We start from the raw sequence: 22288 nt of genomic DNA on the forward strand, positions 1-22288 counted from the left end.
CACTCATCCATTGACAGTGGGAATGCAAACTTGTGCAACCACTTTGAAAAGCAGTGTGGTGGTTTCTCAGGAAACTGGGAGTCAACCTACCTCAGGACCCAGCAATTCCACTCTTGGAAATATACCCAAGAGATGCCCATACTACAAAAGCATTTGTTCAGTTATGTTCATAGCAGCACTACTTGTAATAGCCAGAACCTTGAAACAACCTAGGTACCCCTCAATAAAATAATGGATAAAGAAATTGTGGAATATATATGCATTAGAGTTCTACTTAGCGGTAAAAAACAATGACATCTTGAATTTTGGATGCAAATGAATGAAAATAGAAAACACTTTACTGAGTGAGATAACCCAGACCCAAAAATATGAATATGATATGTACTCACTCATTAGTGGATTCTAGCCATAAACAAAGGACATTGAGGCTATAGTTCTTGATCCTAGAGAAGATAAGTAATAAGGTGAATCCAAAGAAAATCATGTATTTATCCTCCTGGAAATTGGAAGTAGACAAGATGGTCGGGCAAAAGTTGGGAGGGAGCACATGGGTGGGGGTGGGGTGGGGAGAGGGGAAAAGAGAAGGAAGAAGGGGAGGATTGGGAAGAACTTGGAGGATTGGGATGGTTGAAATGGAGGAGGGGTGGATATGGGAGCCGGAAAGAAGATATCTACATTAAGGGAGCCACTTTAGAGTTGGCAAGAGACTTGGCTCTAGAGGGGTTCACAGGTGTCCAAGGGGATGTCCCCAGCTAGGTCCTTGGGCAGCAGAGGAGAGGGTGCCTGAATGGGCCTTTTCCTATAGCCACACTGATGAATATCTTGCATATCACCATAAAACCTTCATCTGTCAATGGATGGAGATAGAAACAGAGACCCAAGGGACTGTGCTCCCAAGGTCCATATGAAGAGCAGAAGGAGGAAGAAAATGAGCAAGGAAGTCAGGACCATGTGGGAGCGTCCACTCACTGAGACAATGGGACTGATCTAATGGAAGCTCACCAAGGCCAACTGGACTGGGGATGAACGAGCATGTGGTCAAACTGGACTCTCTGAATGTGGCTGACAATGAGGGCCAACTGAGAAGCCAATGATAATGGCACTGGGTTTTGATTCTATTGCGTGTACTGGTCTTTGGGAGCCTAGTCTGTTTGGATGCACACCTTTCTAGAGTTGCATGGAGTGGGGAGGGCCTTGGACTTCCCACAGGGCAGGGTACCCTGACTTCTCTTTGGTCTGGAGAAGGAGGGGAGGGCCAGTGGAGGAGGGAGAAGGAAATGGGAGGAGGGGAGAAGGTGGAAATCTTTAATAAATAAAAAATAAATGTAGAACTTAAAAAAAGAAATATCAATGTTCAGTGTTTGTTGATTCTTGTTATTTTCTTTTGTTGTATGGATTTGTTCTCACTATTTTTTTATTTTCTGGTCTGATATTACTTATTCCCTGTTGAGTTATTTTTGGAGGGGTGTAGTGAGGGTCCTCAGGTTGAAGTTTTCTTCTACCATCTTTTATAGGGCATTGATAGATAAATAAATTGCTTAAATTTGGTTTCATTATGGAATATCTATTTTCTCTATCTGTTTTGGTAGAATATATTGTTGATTTTAATCATGTGAACTTACATCTGTGGTCTCTTAGAGTTTCTATACCATCTTTCTAGTCCCTTCTGACTTTTAGATTCTCCATTGAAAACTCAAAAGTTATTTTAATAGACCTGTTGTATATATGTGTTATCTCATCTTTTTCCTTTGCAAATTTTAATATTCTTTATTTATTCTGTACAGTTAGTGTTTTGATTACTATGTGCTGAGGGGTATCTCTTCTCTGTTCTAGTCTATTTGCTGTTCTGTAACCTTCTCATAATATGATAGGTACCTCGTTTTTAGATAAGGGATATTTTCTTCTATGAGTTTGTTGAAAATATTTTCTGTGACTTTAATAAGGATTTCTTCTCTTTTCCTAATTCTACCATTCATACATTTGTTCTTTTCATACTTTTCCAAACACTCTGTAAGTTTTCTGCCTGGATTTGTTTTAGATTCAACATTTTCTTTACCCCAAATGTTTATTTCCATTATCCTCATGACAATGAAACTGAGATTCTCTATTTTATTCCTTGTATTTTGTTGGTGAGGCTTGCATTAGATGTTCCTGTTATAGATCCAAAGTTATTCTGTAGTCTCTGTTTTCTTTATTGATTTTATTTTTAATTGCAAATTATGAACTTTTGAACTTTTTGTCCTTTAATTGCACTGTTTGTATTTTTATAGAATCCTCTAATAGATTTATTCATTTTTATGAATCACTAATATTCTTAATGGATATTTTGAATTCCTTGCCTTCTACTTTAGCTATATTGCACATTAGGTCCCCGATATTAGGGTCACTGTACTTCAGTGTAGATATGTTGCTTATTGTGTTTTTACAGTGACATTTAGGCATTTTGATTTGGGCAGATTGTATTTCTAGGTACTGATATCTGGTCTTGTGTTTGTTGGTTAGGTGTTTTGTTTCTTGATTTATGTTGCCCTCTCTCACTTTAGGAGAGTGTTGTGGCTTTGGGTGACCTGGTAGGGAATAAGTCTGAGATCCTCCCAGGTGTGGCTACTGCTTTCATGGCCAACATAAGCTGCTGTCTTCCAGTGAATGTCTGTGAGGGATGAAGACTGTGACAAAGAACTGAGGTACTGAGGAAGGCATGCCAAAGCATGAAGTCTGCTACAGAGCTGAGGATGAGACTGGGAAATTGGAGTTGGAGGAGAGATGGGAGACTGAATAAATAAATATTATTTCTATTTTTCCTGAATAAATTCAACCAACATTGTATGATGTTACTTGTTTATATTTTTTCAGAACTTACCATTTGCTATTTAATAATCAGTTTGCTATTCTCTGAAGAAGACAATGGCTCTTGCTTTCAGGATTCCTAATTTGCCTGTAGTTTTTTTTCCTGTGAGGATGAGTCATGTAGGATTTACTCCTCCACCAATTCAAACAGTCCACATTGTCCTCTCTATTGCTGTTGTCTTTATTCACTTCAGGTATAGGCAGCAATGCTGATGATTGATGTTTTACATGTGTTGTTTCTGATATACCTATGACACATATTCTCAGAGCAAACTTTCTGCTCTGGTTCTTAAAATCATTGTGCCTCCTCTTTCCCAATTAATTATCCATTAATGGAGTATATTGATGTATCCATTCAAACTAGGCTCAAATTCTAAGTTTTGACTGCCTGTGGCTTTCTGTAATGGTTACCACCTGTTTCACAGACAAGGTTCCTAAATGAGTGATGAGGGCTGGTATAAAGACAAATACATGGACAGTACAGGTTATATTTGTTTATTGTAAAATGGTGGTTGTAGGTACTCTTCCAAGATCCATGACTTTACCATGTCTGAATACTTGGCTAGGTTTCCTGTACCAGGAATGATTTCCATTGGGTTGAAAGGGTCTTAAGAACAATTAGAGAGCTGTTGTTCACTGGCAAGGTACATGTGCCACTAATGCACCCTTAGAATTATTGTGCCATGCTGGCCTTTGTGGTGGCTCATAAGCATCATAGGTGAGTAGGATGGTTGGTTGTTTCCCTCATTTGGAAACTTGCATGGCTCTTTTTTGTACTGTGATTGGCACTGATGTGGGTGTCCCCTCTGCATGCTGTGATTACCATTAATGAATAAAGAAACTGCCTTGGCCTGTTGATAGGGCAGAACTTAGGTAGGTGGGGAAAACTGAACTGAATGCTGGGAGGAAGAAGGCAGAGAAAGGGGACTCAATGGAGCTGCAAGAGTCAGACATGCTGAATCTTTGCAGGTAAGCCCCTGCCACATGAGGATATACAAATTAATAGAAATGGGTTAAATCAATATAAGAGAAATCCGGTAGTATGCTAGAGCTAATGGGCCAAGCAGTGTTTTAATTAATTATTTATTATCTTGGTGGCTGGGACAAACAAGTGGTTCCTTGAAAGATGGTGCTCTTCAGGGAGGAGGTTTTCAGGTCAATGACAACAAATAGGTTTTCTAGGTCTTGTCTCTGAAGAGTGCAGAGTCTTCAGGTATAGAAACTTCCCTTCCACTTCTAGAAGGCAACCAATGGCAATATCTTATAATGTTTGAGAGTCTCGTGGACACCACTTACCAGCAATTCAAAAGAGAGCTTCTTATGTCTGGTGTTGGTGGTCTTTGTCTTTTGGAGAAAATGTTGTCAATGCAATTGGTGATTTTTATTTAAATAAAAAATATATATTTAAACACAGATTTATGTGCATGAATTAAGTCTGCATTCCCATTTATTCAATAGGGATACCTGCTTGCTTCCTGGTTCTACTGGAGTAGAATAATTTATCCATTCTTTTATTATAATACAGTGCCTTTCTTTAAAACTAAGATGTATTTCTTATAGGCAATAGATGCATTCATCTATTGCTCAAAGCTCAAAGCTCCAACATTCTAACTTAAACACATCAGGGTCCATGGCAGAGCCAACATCCTATTCAAGCTTGTACAGCTTCTTATACTCAGCTTCCAGCTTATTCTTATTCTACCAAAGTGCTAGCTTCTGCTTTGTTGCTGCCTCCAGCCCTGTAGATGCCCAGAGTCCAGGACCACCATCACCCACAGCAATCCTAAAAGTCTAAAAAACTTTTTAATCAAAATCAGATTTTGATTCTGAACCATTTACTTTTTCTTTACATTTTAAGTTGAGGCTATTAACTCCACCACACTATTCTGGTGATTCACATAGTACCTGTGCACATTTGGCAATTGTTACATGTCAGCAAACAACTGTGTTAAGACTACTCTGGACCCTCATTTGAACTGCTAGCTGGAAACTTGCATAAAAAAGCTAGCCAGGAGGAGGTGCTTTGCTGTCCTCAGACAACCTGAGTCCAAACCTCACATTTTTTAGACTTTTAGGATTGCTGTGGGTGATGGTGGTCCTGGACTCTGGGCATCTACAGAGCTGGAGGCAGCAACAAAGCAGAAGCTAGCACTTTGGTAGAATAAGAATAAGCTGGAAGCTGAGTATAAGAAGCTGTACAATCTTGAATAGGATGTTGGCTCTGCCATGGACCCTGATGTGTTTAAGTTAGAATGTTGGAGCTTTGAGCTCATACCCCCTGCTTCAAGACCCTTTGATCTGCTCCCACCACTCTGAAAATACCACATCTCTATATGGGCTTTTAGGGCAATGGACAATCATGGATCATCCTTAACAAAAACACCTCTTATCTTGGTAGGTGTGTGAAAATTTAGAAATATAAGTAAAGACATATGGAGACATGTGAAAAATAACAGAACAGAAGCTATAGAATAATATTGGGAGGGCCTTCCAGGGAATAGTAAGAATTATTTTTCATATATTTTATACCCAAATACAAACGGTGTGGAGGGGAAGAAAATGTAACAAAAAACTTTATTAGTATGATACAAAGGACACCTCAGTTAATTGCATTAAAGTTTTGAGACATCAAATCATTAGGATTTTGTTGTTTAGGAAATGAAGTTGCCCTAGACCACATATCCTGAAGGCAGACTCTCCCTAGGTGACCTCATAATTACAAAAGAAGAAGCAGAATTGAATTTGCATATCCTGACCATCTGTCAGGATTGAATGAACCTACTTGTATGAGCTATTTTGATGCCAAAAGAACCAAGTAATTACATCCTGATTTGGGATGTGCAGCTATGATGCCAGCCACTTTGAGTAACCTCTGACAGTGAGACAAGGTGGAAATAAGTTCACATTTTTGGGTCTCCACAGTGGCCCAACTGTCCCTGGAGCAGGTGCTTCCTAGTGCTTACAATGTTTACTGTGCACCACTTTTGTTTCCCCAGGATTTCTGTAGACTTCTTCAATCTGAAAGAGACTCTCCTCACACTATTTCTGATATGTGCTGGGCAGCAGCTGACCATTGGTCCACAGGACTAGGTGCCCACATCACAGGTTAAAGTTAGGCTGGATACTTCTTGGTGACAGGGAAAGGGGAAGAATGGACAACCTCAAGCTGGCTTGGCTCAGAAAGAATAAGCATATCTGTGAGCCTCCTCCCAGGTTCTGCAGACTAATTCAGCTACAAGGGACCTTAGTTTGCTCCACATTTGGAATCATAGTGCTGTATCAAGACTGTTCCAAGCAGGGTAAGACCTTTCTATTTGACTCCTTTCCACCTCTTCATTGTTTCTTCATTCCACAGGTACTAGAATGAACATGGCTTTATGTTGGGAGCCATCTGATCTCATTTCTTTTTTCTTTCTTTTTTTCTGGTCTCATTTCAAATCAGCAGATGAATGCTGGCTCATTGTGTCTCTTTGAGGCAAAGTGCCAAGAGACAGTCTCTCACTTGGCAAGAACAAGTGGACTTCAAAACAACACGGAATACTGCTGGGATCATGGGAACTGCAATCTCTCTTCTCTCTCATAATGTTGACAATTCTCTTGGCAGTTTTTTAGATTCACCACATCAATCATAAAAGGGACAGGTGTGATCATTCCTGGAAATCCTTTTTATCTCAAATATTTTTCTCTAAAATTATTTGGGATCTAATGCTTCTCAGGTTTCTTATTTTGAAATATCAGCTGTTATTCTAGATCCTGAGAACTTGTCTGATTCAATGCTGACAGGATCAGAGGTAGTAAAAGTTATCGGCATATATAAGGAAATAACATGAGACATTAATTACCTCTCCTAAATCTGGGGAAAAATTAAGATGGAAAAGGACTGCCTTATCAAAATTCATCATTAATACAGAGGCTTAACTGTTGAGAACCCATTTGTAGAACAAGGAAATACTTGGAGAAATCCAAACTAACTAAATGTATTCAGTTTATTGGCAAATCAATTCTATTTTTGAAAATATGCTTTGTTAAGTTTGAATGATATTGTCGTTCCTTAAAATGTGGGCCTACATTATCAACTATTAGCTTTGAAAGGACAAGAAGTATCTGGCTTTAAGTTTAGCCAAGCTAACAAAACATTTGGTGTTGTTTTTGGTTTAAAAGTTGTTTTTTTGTAAGAGTTGGGGGGAAAATTATTTCTTCTTTATGTTAATCATAGAGACTGAGAAAAATATTTTTGTTTTGAAGAATAAACAAAGATGTCTTGAGCTATTTATGGCTGATCATAAAAAATAACTTTTAAATGGTTTACATATAAAAATACATATAAAAATATATGTAGGCTTGGGAGAGAAAAGAAAAAATGATAAAGTCCTTAAAAAAAGAAAGTTGGGTGTGGTAGCACACACCTAATCCAGGTGATTAAATTAACTCTATTTGGAGTTAATTGGGAGGAAGAGGCAGGCAGATCTCTGTGAGTTCCCAGACAGCCAGGTCTACAGAGTGAGTATCCGAAAAACCAAACATACACAGAGAAATCCTGTCACAAAAAACCCAAAAATTAAAAATAAAAACAAAATGTAGAATTAAAATAAAGCCACATTATTATAGAAAATATACAGAGAATATGGATACTATATGTTATTGTGTTATCTTTGAATTGTTTGATGGCTGAGAAAGGAGCAACAGCTTATAAAAGACATTTGAATATAAATGCTGCTGGACTAATACATATGATATATATTTTGAAAATGCTATGCTTCAAGATTTAAGTAAAAAAATATGTTACTTTGGAGAAAAGGATTTGATGTTGTTTCCATGGGAAAAGAGGGGCTATGGATTCATTTGGAGTTAAGAAAAACCAAGTTTGTCAAGGAAGATTGCCTGAAAAATCTCTAATAGCAGTGGATGGCCCGAATGATCCAACATTTCTGAGGATCTCTATTGGAGTTTCCTCTGAGTTCTACATCCAGAATAGCTTCAAGACTGCTGGCTAAGATGATCAAGCTTCACAGAATATTCCTGTCAAAACTTTATGATAATCCTAAATTTTCTTTAGGTCCTCATAAGATTATCACAGGTCCCAATCAGCAGGAAGTATCTTAGAAAACAATGCCCACAATCCCAAAAATTAGATTATGAATGCTTGTCTTTCTTTTGAGTATTGATTGTAAATTGTTATGAATAATGTGCAAGAAAACCAGCTAAACAAAAGAGGTGATGTTTAGAGTTCTTGTTTTGAAAAAAAGAGGGGGAAATGCTATGGGACAATGGTCTTGTACCCTGTAAAAATTTGTCACATATTGGTTTAATAAAACACTGATTGGCAAGCATCCAGGCAGTAAGAATAGGCAAGGCAACCAGAATAGAATTCTGGAAAGAGGAAAGTCTCAGTCTGCACTCATCACCCAGATGCAGAGGAAGCAAGATGAGAAGGCCTCACTGATAAAAGTACCAAGTCACATGGCTAACACAGAGAAGAATTTTTGGTTAATGTAAGATGTAAGAGTTAGATAATAAGAAAACCTGAGGTAAGAGGCCAACCAGTTTATACTTAATGTAGGCCTCTGTAAGTTTCTTTAGGATTGAATGGCTACAACTCTGGGCTCTGCAGAAAACTCAGCCAACAATCCCATGGCCCTCATGCCCCCAGTTTACTCAGGAGACCTTGCTTTATCTACTCCCCATGTAGATTAAATACATGTATGTCTCTCTTAGGGTCCTCTTTGTTATCTAGGTTCTTGGAATTATGAATTGTAGGATGGCTTTTTTATGCTTTTTGTCTAAAAGCCAATTATGAGTGAGTGAATATGATATTTTCTTTCTGGGTGTGTGTTACCTCCCTCAATATGATGAAGAAACACATCTTAATTGAAAAGCTAGGTACTCATTTAAAGCAAAAGGTTGAAAAACGACCATAATCAAAAGGAATCAGGAAGCAAGCAAGCATTGCTGTCCTCATATCTGACAAAATTGAATTAAAAATCGAACTAATCAATAGAAATTACTAGTTTCAAATTTTAATAAAGGTAGTGCTTTACCAAGAAAACATTACTTTTCTAAACATATATGCACAAGACTCTATGGAACTTAATTTTATTTAAGAAATTTAAATAAAAATATTTTATAATATATTTAGAATTAAATATAAACTTACTACTGGATTTAAAGAAATGGATTCACATTAAACCATAAATAGTAGGTATCGAAATAATAATTTCTTATTATAATTTCATCAAACAAAGGGATAAAGAAAATCAATGGAATAAAAAGATATCATAAGTGAAAAGCAATAAGTAGAATTATCAAAATCTACAGACCATTCTACCCAAAACACAAATTAATATACATTTTACTCTGTAGCATGTGGTAGCTCTTCTAAAATAGATCATTTCCCCATGCCCAAGACACAAATGAATCTATAAAACAGCAAAAGATTGAAATCACTTCCAACAATAAATTGAAACAACACTTTCCTTTCCAACAATAATACAATAAAAACTAAAATTGAGAGAATACCCTAGATAATATAGAATTATGAACATTAAACTACTCAAAAGTATATATAATGGGTCAACACAGAAATTTTTAAAAAATTTTAAAATTGCTAGAACTAGATGAAAATTAAAACACAGCAAAATGAAACCCCTTGGACATATTGAAAGTTGTCCTATATAGAAAATTCATAAGTCTGAGTATATTAAAAAATCAAAAAGAGTATAAAATAAATTGTGTAATAATGCATCTCAAAAAATTGGAACACAGTAACAAAGCATGCCCAAATAATTTTAGTGTCAAAATACAACAAATCAGAACAGAAATTAATAAAATGAAAATGAGAGAAATGAATAAAATAAATCAACTAATCTTAGAGCTGGTTCTTTGAGTAGATGAAGCCCCACAAAAAATAAAGAAACAGCAGGTTCAAAATATTATCACAAACACCAAGGAAATTTAGAATACAGTGACGGGATACTTAAGAAAAATCTTGCTTAAATAAGCTGGTAATCCTAAAATAAATATATGAATTTTTAGATTAATCCAACAGTTAAAATTAAACCAAGAAGTCAAGAACCTAAACAGAAGTATCTAAAATAAGTAAAGTATAACAGCAATAAAAAGTATTTCAATGTTAAAATAAATGAACATAAATAAATATGTAAAAATAAAAATATCAGGGCCACATAAAGTCAGCAAAATTCTACCAAGCTTTCAAAGAATAATTACAAGTATTTCCTCTTTTTTTTTTTTTTTTTTTTTTTTGAGTGTGTCCAGCTTTTATTTTTTTTTTTTTTCATGGTTTATTTTTTTTTTATATTTAAAAATTTCCATCTCCTTCCCTCCTCCTCCCCCCTCCCTCCCCTCCTTCTCCCCTTTCTCTCCCCTCCTTCTCCCCCTTCCCTCCCCTCCCCTCCACCCATACCTCCCCTCCCTCCCTCTCAAGGCCAAGGAGCCATCAGGGTTCCCCACTCTATGCTAAGACCAAGGTCCTCCCAACTCCCCCCAGGTCCAGGAAGGTGATCGACCAAGCTGAGAAGGCTCCCTCAGAGCCCGTCCATGAAGAACAATCAGAGCCCAGAGCCATTGTCCTTTGCTTCTCAGTCAGCCCCCGCTGTTGGCCACACTCAGAGAGACGGGTTCCTCTTTAACCAAAAGTAGACAGATATGCAATACTTAAATACTCTTTTTATGAAGCCAGTATCACATTAATACCTAACAACAAGAATGAAAATTAGGACAATAACATTGATCAACATTAATTCAAAACTGCCCAATAAAATGCTGGCAAACAAAATACAGACATACATGAGAAAGATTATCCACTATAATCAAGCTGGTTTTATCCCTGAAATACAATGATGGTTCAACATATATAAATTAATAAGTATAATAAACCACCTAACCCAATAACTGAACATGTAAGTATATAAACTGGAGTAACTTCAGAATCAAGAAAAGCAAAAAGGGACCATTGCCAGGACATGGTTGTAGAGGAACAATACAGGAGGAATGGCAAGTGATAAGTGATTTGATGGTGGAAATAAGGAAATGGGAAAATATGAAGGGCTCTAGCTAGGGGTAGGAAGGAAGAATGGGGAATGAGGGGTAAGATAGCCATCAGGTAGGACAATATTTTCTATTTAATTTAATTTTTTTTTCATTTAACATTTCAACCCAAGTTACCCTCCCTTCCCTTCTGCCTCGCCAATTTCCCCCTGGCCAACTGTATCCACTCCTCAAAGGGGATAAGGCCTTCTTTTGGGCATTACCAAAGTCTGAGATACCAAGTTGAGGCAGGTCAAGCTGCTCCCTCACTGAATCAGGCTGGGCAATATAACCTACCATAGGGAATGGGCTCTAAAAAGCCAGTTCATGCACCCAGGATAAATTCTGTTACCACTGACAGAACACCCCTGACCCCATAACAGATTAAGCCATAATACCAAACCCACATTTACAAGGCCTAATTTGGTCCCATGAATATTCTCCAGGTGTCAATCCAGATTCCGTGAACTACCCCTAGCATAGAACAGCTGTCTTATGGCTTTTTTGAACTCCAGGAGCTCAGTCCAGTGCTTGGCTGTGGATCACTGCATCTTCTTCCATCAGTTAGTCAGTGTAGATTCTATGATGGGAGTTAGGGTGGTCTCTAATCCACTTACAGGGAAGGGCCAGTTCAGGCATCCTTTCCACCATTGCTAGGAGCCTTAGCTGGAGTCATCCTTGTGGATCCCTAGGAGTTTCCCTATCACCAGATTTATCTCTAAACTATAATGGCTCCTTTGATCATCATGTCTCTTTCATTGCTTTCCCTCTCTCTTCCTCTTCTAACTTGATCATTTTGATCTCTCATGTTCCCATCCCCTTCTCCTGACTTCTACTCCTGCCTAGTTTACCCAGGAGATCTTAACTATTTCCCCTTCCTGGGGTCCTCCTTTTGTGTCGCTCTTAGTGTCTTCCTTTCTACCTAGCTTCTTTGGGGCTGTGGATTGCAGTTTGGTTATCCTTTGCTTTACTTCTAATATCAGCTTATAAGTGACTACATACTATGTATATCTTTCTAGGTCGGGGCTACCTCACTCAGGATATTTTTTTCTAGTTCCATCCATTTTCCTGCAAATTTCAAGTTGTCATTTTTTCTGCTGATTAATATTCCATTATGACAATGCACATTTTCTTCATCCATTCTTTGGTTGAAGGACATTTAGGTTGTTTCCAGGTTCTGGCTATTACAAATAATGCCACTATGAACATAGTTGAGCAAATGCCCTTGTGTTATGAGTGTGCTTCCTTTGGGTTTATGCCTTTGAGTGGTACTGCTAGACCTCAAGGTAGACTGATTCCCAATTTTCTGAGAAACTGGCATGCTGATTTTCATATTTTACAAGTTTGTACACCCACCAGCAATGGAGGATGTGAAGTAAGGAGATCACTGCTCCATTGCTTGTGGGTGTACAACCTCCTGAAACAGTGGCTTCACCCAAGTGTGGCATTTCCTATATGAAATTTGGCACTACAGAGAGTTAGTGATGTCTTAATGGAGGGAAAACATGAAAATATGGAAGTGACTCATCATGGTCACAGATAATGCTAAACACATCGAAAAGGTAAGGAAGCCTCTGACACAAAATGTCAGTAGTATTGCCCTCACAAACTTCTGTTTTCAACCAGTTCTATTCCATGGATCAACCCAAAATGTGTAAAGAGGTCAGCCTCCTATATGAGGGAGGAGAAAGTAGAATCTTATACTGAACCTAGAGGAAATTATGATTTGTCAATCCCAATACCTTTGTAAGAGACTTAAAATAACAATATTCCTTTTCACAAGTGACTTCACAGGTGGTGCTCTACGGAGTTTTTGTCTTACTTCCCCATGATTCTCACCACTGTGACTAGAGCCATAATAATAAGACTGGCAGTAGTAGTCAGCCTCATCCTCAATCTGCAGAGCAGTGATGGTCAGCGAGGCTGAGTTGGAGGATCTGTCAATGGAGCCAGAGAACCGATCAGGAATCCCAGATGGTCTTTTATTGTCAGCATAGATCACATTGGTGGGTGGACTTCCAACGTGGTGCTGGTACAAGTGCACATAGCTGCTTCCAATGTTACCACTGCTGCGCTTGTGACTGTGATGCCAAGAGATCCAGACACAGAGTTTGGCTGAATTATTGCAAACTGGGCACATGACCCTGTAAAGGGAAGATAATAAAAATCAGTAAAGGCAAGAAAATATCATTCACAAGGAAGAATCTAAGCTAAACATTACAAGCAACAGTTACTCTCCCAGAATTATTTAAGTCCATTGACCTGTTAAATGATGAAGATAGATGAGGAGTAGTGGAATCCAAGTCATAGTGAAGACACCTAGATTCTTTTTCCTGAGTTCAGTGGATTGACTGAAGCTGGCTGCCCCTTTTTATTTGGCTCTGTGATTATAAGTTCAGGCTGCTTCCATGCAAATATTTCTCTTCCTTGCGATGTAAAGGCCCCTCCTTTTACTTCAGATTGGATGTGATGAAGTGGAAAGACTACACATGCAGAGGACTTGAGTTCCACCAAGCGGTAGGATAGAAAAACCTGAAAGTGAAGAAAACAATATCAGAAACTAGGGAAACAACTCTCCCCAAAGCAACCATGTTCTTCTATCTGATAGTGACTGCTAGGTCCCCCCACACCACATCAAAAGTGAGACTATTTGGGAAGTCACATATCCCTGTCTGGACTCTGAGTGGAACATGAATTATCCATTAATATAATACTGTATCTGGCAATTGAGGTTGTGAGTAAAGCACTTTATTTTGCATAGAGAATCAATGGCTGGTTTGAGAGGCACACCTTTTTATTTTTCTCTAAAACACTGGTGAGTGTAATGGTGGTCATTTCTATGTAAGAATTTATTAATATATTGGAGTTAAGAGTGGATTTAAGTAGTGCTTGCGTTAAGTGTGCTTGTTGTTGCTGTAGAGAAAGTGATTTTCATTCCTAGCAACCTTATCAGACAGCTCACAACCTCCTGTAATTCCAGCATTAACAGATCAGATGCCCTCTTCAGGCCTTCTCATGTACCAAGACGTACTTGTTACCATATAAGCATGAGTGCAAACATGGTCAATATATATAGATTGACTACCATTTGCTGTCCACATATTAGGTACAAAGAAACAGTGAAAATATAGCAGGTGGTATCTTCAACATGAATTCTAAGAGAATCTCTTGTCTACCAGTGAGACTTTATAGTGTTTTAAAAATCTAGCAACAGAGAACATATCAAATTGTGTAGGCTGAGAATAAGTGGTCAAACTTTAAAAATGTTTAGTTTCTGAGTTTTTTGTTCTAAACTAAGTATGTACTGTCCATGAACTCATTACATTATTTTGCTGGTGGAAATATTTTTCCTGGACAATGATTCCATCAGGATAAAGAGGAAATATGAAATAGAGTTATGAAATTACTGCGCATGAAGACAATGGAATCAAAAAACAGAAAGTAGATTACAGAGTAGTTCTTGGGGAATACTGCTCAAGGGCACCACTACCTGTACAAGTGTGGGGAGGGAAGATGTGACTTCTGAATGACTTCATCTTGCCAACAACACTGTCCTCTCAAGATCAGCCCATCACTGTCCTCTAATGGGGATGAACCCATCCATGAGAGTAATTTGAGGATGGAACTACTTCTTCCAGGAAAGAAACTGAAGTAAGATTAAAGGAAAATGTATAGGCAGGCTTACTTCTTCTTCCTAGAAAAGTCTTCAAAGAGAAAAAGCTGGAAGTCCCAGGGTTGGGTATCAACATATAGACAGTCTGGAAAAATGGACATTCAAGGTCCCTGTAAAATGCCCAAGCCAGAATCTCTTTAACAGACCTTTAGTCTTCTCCAATCCAGAATGCATGAAGTTGCCACTATCTCCTTCTCCACAGCTCTGTTTTTCCCAATCATTCATTTCTTTGACCATGCCAGAGGAAGACCTTGGCAATTCCCTAAACAACTACCAGCACTCCAGTTACATGCCTTGAGGTCTCTAATCTACAATTGCAAATGACCTCTTCTCAACAGCCCTCACATGACTGAAAATCTCAGAAAAGGACGTATAAATAGCCATTACCCATCTGCTACTTCAAAGCCCTTTTACACTAAATGTTAGTCATTCAGAACTGTGTTGTCGTATTCGGTTGGTATGATAAATAACCAGACCAGCTCAAGAACCACAGTTATATTTTTAATAATTGAAAAAGGGGGAACTCACGCTACCAGAGTGGGAGGTCCAAAATCCAAAATGGTCCTGTGAGCACAATATAGAGAGAGAGCGAGCATGCCTGCATTTTCCAGTTTTTCTACCTGGGCTCCAGGTGGCCACAACCTAACCAGATGTGATTGGTTGAGCTTCCCCATCATCTCCCCCTTTTGTCTAAACAAGATCGATCCAAACCCAATACAACTATATACAATAGGAACAGATACTAAATATAAAATCACAAGCAATAAACAATATTAAGCAAGGAACGCATAACAAAAGTTTTACTAAGCATTCTATTTTAAGGAGGCTAAATAATGTATTGAAGTTAAGTTTACTAAATCATGAGAAGGGTAACTACAATTATCTAATCTTCAACTCCATCAAAGATCTGAGAAGGGAAGTAATATTACTTGAGTTAACAGGAAGTACAATCAAGAAACTTCTAAAATGTGCAACAAATGACAGAGACAACTGACTACCTGGGCAATCACCGAAAGTCTCATTTCTAATGTTGAGACAACCAACTTTGACTAAGGCCTGACATAACTGACATACCATTTTTTTTTTTTTTTTTGGTTTTTCAAGACAGGGTTTCTCTGCAGCTTTTTTAGAGCCTGTCCTGGACCTAGCTCTTGTAGACCAGGCTGGCCTCGAACTCACAGAGATCCGCCTGCCTCTGCCTCCCGAGTGCTGGGATTAAAGGCGTGCGCCACCACCGCCCGGCCTGACATACCATTTTCAAAGGCAAGAAACTTTTCAAAACTATCTTACCCTGTCTTGGCAGGATATAACAGTCCTGTTTTATGTATTTATGGATACTCGGTATCTCTGTCAGTGGTTGAGGTATGGGCATTTCTTTGCCCAAAGGCCCGTTCTGCCAAGAAGAAAGACTCCAGGTGGAGTGCCTTGGTGCTCAACATTCTATCGGGAGAAGATTGGTATTGTCAGGAGTGATTGTGTCTCATTACCACGGAACTCTACGTTAGATTAAAAGCCATTATCTATAATTATGGCTAGAAACCGACTATGAGTGAGTACATCCCATGTTCATCTTTTTGGTTCTGGGTTACCTCACTCAGAATAGTGTTTTCTATTTCCATCCATTTGCATGCAAAATTCAAGATGTCATTGTTTTTTACCACTGAGTAGTATTCTAACATGTATATATTCCATAATTTCTTCATCCATTCTTCCACTGAAGGGCATCTAGGTTGTTTCCAGGATCTGGTTATTACAAATAATGCCGACGGTGGGGGCTGACTGAGAAGCCAAGGACAATGGTGCTGGGTTTTGATTCTTCTGCATGGACGGGCTCTGTGGGAGCCTTCTAAGCTTGGTCCATCACCTTCCTGGACCTGGGGGGAGTTGGGAGGACCTTGGTCTTAACATAGAATAGGGACCCCTGATGGCTCCATGGCCTGGAGAGGGAGGGAGGGGGGTTTGAGTGGAGAGGGGGAGGGAAGGGGGAGGGGGAGGGGAGGCGATGGAAATTTTTAAATATAAAAAAAATAAACCATGCAGGGGTCAGACTCTGGCCTCCAGGCAGGTCTGAGAATTCCTGCGGAGGGGTGCGGGCTCCTTCAGATTGTGCTGTCAGGTTCCCTGTATAATATTCCATCCCGCCCTGCCCCCACCTTGATCCTTTTGTCTGGACCGCATACCTGGCCTGCCTGGAATCCCTGATCCTGTGCCCTGGAGTTCCATCTGGACTGGTGAGTGGGTGCGGCCCTGGGGCAACCTGCCCTGGAAGAGAGCACAGACCACCTCCCCCGCTCCCTCTGCAGGCTTGCCTTTGTTTCTAACGTCCCTGCCTCTCCAAAGCCTTCCTTAGAGTTTTCATGTGTCCTGTTCCTGTACTAAGGCCATCCACACAAAGGGGTCAGACTCTGGCCTCCAGGCAGGTCTGAGGATTCCTGCAATGGAGTGTGGGCTTCTTCAGATTGTGCCGCAAGGAATAGCTCCTGCTCTGGCACTGGGGAGATCCAACCCGATTCAGTCACAGCAAAGATTGGTCTAGGACACCAAGCGCCTCCCGGCTCCATCTGAAGGAAGAGATGGGCAGGCACCAATGTAAGAACCCCTCCAACAACAAGAAAGGCAACATGACATCACCACAATCCAGACATCCCAAAACAACAAGAATTGAACACTATATCCCAGAAGATATAGAAGAAACTGACCTTAAACAGCACTTTATGAAAATAATAGAGGACCTTATACAGGAGTTAAAAAACTGCCATAAAGATATGGAGATGACAAACAAAAAGGTAGATGAAATAAATAAATCTCTCAAAGATACCCAAGAAAAACAAGAAAAAGCAATCAAACAGGTAAGGGAAACAGTACAAGACCTGATAAATGAAATGGAGGTAGAGAAGAAAACATAATCTGAGGGAAGATTGGAAATGGAAACTCTGAGTAAACGAACAGAAACTTCAGAGACAAGTATTTCCAACCGAATAAAAGATGGAAGAAAGAATCTCTGACTCTGAGATACTAAAGAGGAAATAAATTCACAGATTAAAGAACTAAACAAATCTAACAAATTCTTAACAAAAAACATTCAGGAAATCTGGGACACCATGAAAAGACCAAACCTAAGAATAATTGGGGTAGAAGAAGGAGAAAAATTACAACTCAAAGGCCCAGAAAACATATTCAACAAAATTATAGAAGAAAACATCCCCAACCTAAAGAAGGATGTTCCTATGAAGGTACAAGAAGACTACAGAACACCAAATAGGCTGGACCAAAAGAAAGCATCCCCACGCCATATAATAATCAAAACACAAAACATACAGAATAAAGAACAGATATTAAGAGCTGCAAAGGAAAAAGGTCAAGTAACATATAAAGGGAAACCTATCAGAATTACACCTGATTTCTCAATGGAAACCATGAAAGCCAGAAGAGCTTGGATAGATGTGCTACAGACACTAAGGGAACATGGATGCAAGCCTAGACCACTATACCCAGCAAAGCTTGCATTCATCATCGATGGAGATAACAAGATATTCCAGGACAAAAACAGATTTAAACAATACATAGCCACAAATCCAGCCTTGCAGAAAGTAATAGAAGGAAAATCACAAACCAAGGAGTCCAACAATGCCCACAATAACTCAGGCATCTAGCGACCCTTTACCAGCACAACTAGAAGAAGGGAAACACACAATCTCTACTACCAAATAAAAAATGACAACCAGAATTAACAACCACTAGTCATTAATATCACTTAATATCAATGGGCTCAATTCACCTATAAAAAGGCACAGGCTAAGAGATTGGATACGAAAACAGGATCCAACATTCTGCTGTTTACAAGAAACACACCTCAACCACAAAGACAGACATCTACTCAGAGTAAAGGGTTGGGAAAAGGTTTATCAAGCAAATGGACCTAAGAAACAAGCCGGTGTGGCCATACTAATATCTAACAAAGTTGACTTCAAAGTAAAATCAATCAGAAGAGATGGAAAAGGACACTTTATACTCATTACAGGAAAAATCCTTCAGAATGAAGTCTCAATCCTGAATATCTATGCCCCTAATATAAAAGCTCCCACTTATGTAAAAGAAACACTTCTAGAACTCAAGGCAGCCATCAAACCACACACACTAATAGTTGGAGACTTCAACACTCCTCTCTCACCAATGGACAGGTCAAGCAGACAGAAACCTAACAGAGAATTGAAAGACTTAATGGAGGTAATGAACCAAATGGACTTAACAGACATCTATAGAACATTCCACCCAAATAGGAAAGAATATACCTTCTTCTCTGCGGCTCATGGAACCTTTTCGAAAATTGACCATATACTTGGTAACAAAGCAAACTTTCACAGTTACAAAAAAATATTAGTAACCACATGTGTCTTATCGGATCACCATGGACTAAAATTAGAAATCAACAAAAATGCCACCTCCAGAAAGCTGACAAACTCATGGAAACTGAACAGTCAACTACTGACCCTCACCTGGGTCAAGGAAGAAATAAAGAAAGAAATTAAAGTCTTTCTTGAATTTAATGAAAACAAAGACACAATATACTCAAACCTATGGGACACTATGAAAGCAGTGCTAAGAGGAAAGTTCATAGCACTAAGTGCCCACTTAAAGAAAACGGAGAAAGCACTCATTGGTGACTTAACAGCACACCTGAAAGCTCTGGAAAAAAAAGAAGCAGACTCACCTAGGAGAAGTATAAGACTGTAAATAATCAAAATAAGGGCAGAAATCAACAAAATGGAAACACAGAAAACAATCCAAAGAATCAATGAAACAAAAGGCTGGTTCTTGGAGAAAATCAACAAGATTGACAAACACTTAGCCAAACTAATCAAACGGCAGAGGGAGTACACGCAAATTACTAAGATCAGAAATGAAAAAGGGGACATAACCACAGACACAGAGGAAATTCAGAGAATCATTAGATCTTACTACAAAAGCCTGTATGCCACAAAATTGGAAAATGTAAAAGAAATGGACAGTTTTTTAGATAAATACCATATACCAAAGTTAAACTAGGACCAGATAAATGCTCTAAATAGTCCTGTTAGTTGTGAAGAATTAGAAACTGTTATCAGAAACCTCCCTACCAAAAAGAGCCCAGGACCAGATGGTTTCAATGCGGAATTCTACCAGAACTTCCAAGAAGACCTAATACCTATACTCCTTAAGGTATTTCATAATATAGAAACACAAGAGTCACTGCCAAATTCCTTCTATGAAGCTACAGTTACCCTGATAACTAAACCACACAAAGACTCAACCAAGAAAGAGAATTACAGGCCAATCTCACTCATGAACATTGACGCAAAAATTCTCAATAAAATACTGGCAAACTTAATCCAAGAACACATTAGAAAAATTATCCACTACTATCAAGTAGGCTTCATGCCAGAGATGCAGGGATGCTTCAACATACGAAAATCTATCAATATAATCCATCATATAAATAAACTGAAGGAAAAAAACATATGGTCATCTCATTAGATGCTGAAAAAACATTTGACAAAATTCAGCATCCTTTTATGATAAAGGTCTTGGAGCGATTAGGGATACAAGGGTCATTCCTAAATATAATAAGAGCTATTTACAGCAAGCCGACAGCTAACATCAAATTAAACGGAGAGAAACTCAAGGCTATCCCACTAAATTCAGGAACACGACAAGGCTGTCCACTCTCTCCCTATCTCTTCAATATAGTACTTGAAGTTCTAGCAATAGCAATAAGACAACATAAGGGAATCAAGGGGATTCGATTTGGAAAGGAAGAAGTTAAACTTTCGTTATCTGCAGATGATATGATAGTGTACATAAGCGACCCCAAAAACTCCACCAAAGAACTCCTACAGCTGATAAACTCCTTCAGTAACTTGGCAGGCTACAAGATCAACTCCAAAAAATCAGTCACTCTCCTTTACAGAAAGGATAAGGAAGCAGAGAGAAAAATCAGAGAAGTATCACCTTTCAAAATAGCCACAAATAACATAAGATATCTGGGGGTAACTCTAACCAAGGAAGTGAAGGATTTATTTGACAAGAACTTTAAGTCTTTGAAGAAAGAAATTGAAGAGGATACCAGAAAATGGAAAGATCTCCCCTGCTCATGGATTGGGAGGATCAACATAGTAAAAATGGCAACTCTACCAAAAGCAATCTATAGATTCAATGCAATCCCCATCAAGGTCCCATCAAAATTCTTCACAGAGATTGAGAGGACAATAATCAACTTTATATGGAAAAACAAGAAACCCAGGATAGCCAAAAAAGTCTTATACAATAAAGGTACTTCTGGAGGCATTACCATCCCTGACTTCAAACTCTATTACAGAGCCACAGTATTGAAAACAGCTTGGTATTGGCATAAAAACAGAGAAGTTGACCAATGGAATCATATAGAAGACCCGGATCTTAAGCCACAAACCTACGAACACCTGATTTTTGATAAAGGAGCCAAAAGTACACAATGGAAGAAAGAGGGCATCTTCAACAAATGGTGCTGGCATAATTGGATGTCAACCTGTAGAAGAATGAAAGTAGATCCATATCTATCACCATGCACCAAACTCAAGTCCAAATGGATTAAAGACCTCAATATTAATCTGAATACACTGAGCTTGAAAGAGGAGAAAGTGGGAAGTACTCTATAACAAATGGGCACAGGAGACCTTTTCCTACGCATAACCCCAGCTGCACAGACATTAAGGGCAACATTGAATAAATGGGACCTCCTGAAGCTGAGCAGCTTCTGTAAAGCAAAGGACATTGTCACTAAGACACAAAGGCAGCCTACTGACTGGGAAAAGATCTTCACCAACCCTGCAACTGACAAAGGTCTGATCTCTAAAATATATAAGGAACTCAAGAGACTAGACTTTAAAATGCTAATTAACCCAATTAAAAAATGGGGCGCTGAACTGAACAGAGAATTTTCAACAGAAGAAGTTCAAATGGCCAAAAGACACTTAAGGTCATGCTCAACCTCCTTAGCTATTAGGGAAATGCAAATCAAAACAACTTTGAGATATCATCTTACACCTGTCAGATTGGCTAAAATCCAAAACACCAACGATAGCCTTTGCTGGAGAGGATGTGGGGTAAGGGGTACACTGATCCATTGCTGGTGGGAATGCACACTTGTGCAAACACTTTGGAAAGCAGTGTGGCGGTTTCTCAGGAAATTCGGGATCAACCTACTCCAGGACCCAGCAATTCCACTATTGGGAATCTACCCAAGAGATGCCCAATCATACTACAAAAGCATTTGCTCAAATATGTTCATAGCAGCATTATTTGTAATAGCCAGATCCTGGAAACAACCTAGATGCCCTTCAGTGGAAGAATGGATGAAGAAACTGTGGAATATATACATGCTAGAATACTACTCAGCGGTAAAAAACAATGACTTCTTGAATTTTGCATGCAAATGGATGGAAATAGAAAACACTATTCTGAGTGAGGTAACCCAGATCCAAAAAGATGAACATGGGATGTACTCACTCATAATCAGTTTCTAGCCATAATTAAAGGACATCGAGCCTATAATTTGGGATCCTTGAGAAGATAATAAGAAGGTGAACCCCCCCCCAAAAAAAGATATAGTAATCCTCCTGGATATTGGAAGTAGACACGATCGCCAGGCAAGAATTGGGAACTTGAGGGTGGGGCGAGAGGCGGCCAAGAAATTCCACCTGGTGAGAG

Source organism: Arvicola amphibius, chromosome 10, assembly GCF_903992535.2.
Source record: "Arvicola amphibius chromosome 10, mArvAmp1.2, whole genome shotgun sequence".
Lineage (NCBI taxonomy): Eukaryota > Metazoa > Chordata > Mammalia > Rodentia > Cricetidae > Arvicola > Arvicola amphibius.